The following is a 3,898-nucleotide window of genomic DNA, read 5'->3' as shown; positions in this document are numbered from 1 at the left end:
ATACGTCACATGTTGCGTGAGTAAGTGTGAATACACAAGCGTCGAATGAAAAAATCTTAAGTTTTCTATGATACAAGGTGCAGATTGCTTGAAGATTTTACATCATGTAAGAAAGAATATACTATTTCATGTACATAGTACATAGGCTCTGTTGGAGATGGAGGAGGAGAGGAGGAGGAGGAGGAGAATTGGAGGAAATGAAGAAAAGAAGAAAAGAAGGAAAAGAAGTCGGGGAAATGGGGAAACAAGGAGAAGAAGAAGGTGGAGAACTAGGAGAAAAAGGAGAAAGAGTAGAAGAAGGAGGTAGAGAGGAAAGAGGAGAGAGTATAGAAGAAGGAAAAGGAGGAGGAAGAGAAGATGGTGGTGAAAGTGGTGAAGGGGGAGAAGAAGGGGAAGGAGAAGGAATAGGAGAAGTAGCAGGAGGAGAAGAAGGAGGTGAAGAAGGAGTAGCAGGAAGAGGACAAGAGGAGTGAAAGGAGGAGGAGTAGAAGGTGAAGGTAGAGAAGGTGTAGAAGGGGAAGGGGACGATGATGGAAGGAGGAGAAGAAGGATGAATAGGAGAAGTAGCAGGAGGTGGAGAAGGAGGTGAAGAAGGAGGAAGAGGAGGAGGAGGAGGAGGAGGAGGATGAGAATGAGGATAAGAGGAGGAGGAAGGAGAAGGAGGAGGAGGAGTTGAAGGAGAAGGAAAAAGTGAAGAAGAATGAGAAGGAGGAGAAGTAGCGGAAAGAGGAGAAGGAAGAGGAGAAAAATGAGACGGTGGAGAAAGATGGAAAGGAGAAGAAGGAGGAGGAGGAGGAGGAGAGGAGGATTAGAACGAGAAGGAGGTGTGGAGGAGAAGGAGTTGTAGAAGGAGAAGGAGGTAGATGAGCAAAAAAATAAAAAGCAGATATGATGAATTAAGATTGCGAATAAGATTAAACGAGAAAAGAAGACAAACATAAAATGAATAAGAGTAAACATCTGCCTAAAACTAAAAGTTATAGTTAAAACGTTACACTTCAGACTGGTTGATATAAGCTAAGTTAAAAATTTGATCGATTTATATTAATTAAAATTATTCAAATTCATAATATTATAACTTAATTAATTCACTTACATTCAAGTGACCGTCTGTAGAGAATGAGCGTTGGAGCAGTTGACGCATGCTTGATTCGACGTCGGATTTGTCTGTAGGACTTTTGCAGAGGTGAAAACATTATTCCAATTTTTATCACTGATTTACACTCAATATTTCACCACTCATTTCCTATATGCACTTCAACACAACACATACTACTATCCACTGGTACTACAGAATATTCTATGCGATTTTCATTTTATTGGATGATAACAGTCCGAATTATTGAATCATATTATATGATTATTAAATTATGATTATCTATAGATTGATTTCATGTTTCTACACCTATTAAAAGAGAGAACGCAAATTTATGAATTATTTATAGATTGATTTCGTGTTTCTACACCTATTAAAAGAGAGAACGCAAATTTATGAATTATTTATAGATTGATTTCATGTTTCTACACCTACTGTATTTAGAGAGAGAACGCAAATTTTAATAATTATTGACGGGTAGTGAGAAGGAAGATTTTATTCGTTAGTACAACATTACTTATCATCAAGGTGAGTGATATTGGATCAGCAAAAACAGAAGAACCCTTCAATACTCTTCCAATTTCAGATTAAACAGCTGGAGTCAGAAAATTGGCTTTCCGAAACGGGGCATAGTCGCAGTATTATTTATGATAATCTTTATTCTATCAATTCTATAATTGAAAACGTTTTTCCTTGACGAAATGGAACATTCCAAAATAATTCAAAATAGCTGAAACTTTACACTATTTTCTCTTTATTTTATTTTGAGTTCAATTTTCTAGTTTTTCGAAATTCAATTTGAACGTGGACTGCGACTATGCCCCGTTTCGGAAGCCAATTTTCTGACTCCAGCTGTTTAAAGTCTAGAATTTAGCTAGATCGCGAGTTCGGAAACCGCTCTTAACTATAATGAACTGAACAGCAACTAAACATCTTTCTCTAACACAACTAGTGACCATCCAAAGTCAAGGTGGTGAAATCAAGAAAGTTTCACAAATAATTGAAATATTTCCCAATTGTCAAACGTACGGGAAGAACGTATTACGACGCTCCTGATTCTGAGAGAAGTGATATTCAAAAGAAAAAAAATCTTCCGAGTTTCCAATTTTATAATAAAAGTTCAATTCCTTTTAATCCTTCAAAACCTTAAGGTTTTTAGTACTACTAGAGATCGGGGATGATATATACATCAAATCTGACGTTGAATTGGAAATTTAGGAAAGTTGCAATTTTACACGATTGGCAACCTGTAATTCTTCGGATGGAGGGCCAAGTCTCACTTATTTTACATAAATATAAATTGAATTGAATTTGATATCAAAAATGTTGTTTAGAACAAGTAAAATGATATCAATTTCTAAAGAACTATAGTTCAATGTCGTTGAAATGAAATAAATGGTGATTATGATGCAAAACTGTTGTATCCAATTTGCAACCTCAATTACTCAATGTATCGTCATAGAATAGACAACCTTAGAATAACCTTAGAAGTGTAATCATAGAGAAATAATAGCATAAGAAGATATCCCATGGTATAGGGTTTTATGTCGCACTGTACTGTTATCTCATTCCAATAGTTCATGTAATCTTTCCCGTGAAGCTGTGTGACACTGATAGTCTCTCATATTGTGTCGTTCATACACTCTCCCCAACAAAACAGTAAAATTGACAATAATCAACAGTAATCGGTTGAGATAGCAGTAAAAAGTTGCGACATAAACGCCCTATACCATGGGATATCTACTTACCTATTGGTTTATCTAGGTGTAAGTTTCTCTGGTATCGTAGGTTACAGAAATGAAACGTGCATCAATGATGTAAGACAGCGAGAGTCTTTCTGATTGGATTAATTAGTGTCCAATCAGGCGTGGAACTGTAAACACGAATGAGAAGAACTGTTCCTTGGATTGTGATGTATTGAAAGCTATACAATCCTAATTGGAGTTAAGTCATGGATGCTTCAGATTCAGTCATAGAGGAGTTGATTGATGAACAATAGTCAATTATATTATCAAAAAATATATGTGATGAGACGGAAGGATAGAATGGAATATTAATTTACTAGCAGGTAACCATGCTCCGCAAGGGTCTAATCTATTAAAAACTTGACAAGCCAAAAAATTGACTCACTGAAATCTTGAAGAATTTCAAATAGGCCTAGCCTAAGTAAACCCTCAGTAAATCGAGAATCCATTTATGCAAAATTTCAAGTTAATCAGTCCAGTAGTTCAGACGTGATGATGCGTCGTGAATCTTCTATCCTATCCCGTACGTGTAAAAGCCAATTCTTCACTCTATTATAATATTATAGATTTAATTTCGTATTATCTCCAGTGTGCAATCATTCAAGTAATTTTGACATTGAAAATACAGTACAGTAGTATAAAACGTGTACTGTTCACTCTATGAACGAACCAAGATAAACCAGTAATATTCTTCTCCTGACCTATTTCCATAGAAAACAGATAACAAAGATAACCAGTATAATATAATAAAAGTTTCAAAATTTGTACTTTCCACTCTATGGAACTAGACGAGCCAGGAATGAAGATCTATCCAAATAAGATGAATACCGATTTTTCAAAAGAAGTTCTACTCAAAGTAAAATTTAAATAGAATACTAGTATATTCCACTGAAGCTTAGTATCTTACATCCACCATAGAAAAAACCAATCTTATAGAAGTATAAAAGTTTTCCCTGATCCCATTTTATACAGTTTTAAACTGCTTACAATGCTATTGTATTTTATACTGCTAACTTCTATACCCATTTTATATTGCTAACTATGAATTGTTTTTCTT

Source organism: Nilaparvata lugens, chromosome 7 (genome assembly GCF_014356525.2).
Source record: "Nilaparvata lugens isolate BPH chromosome 7, ASM1435652v1, whole genome shotgun sequence".
NCBI lineage: Eukaryota > Metazoa > Arthropoda > Insecta > Hemiptera > Delphacidae > Nilaparvata > Nilaparvata lugens.
Note: the sequence above shows the minus strand (reverse complement) of the source record.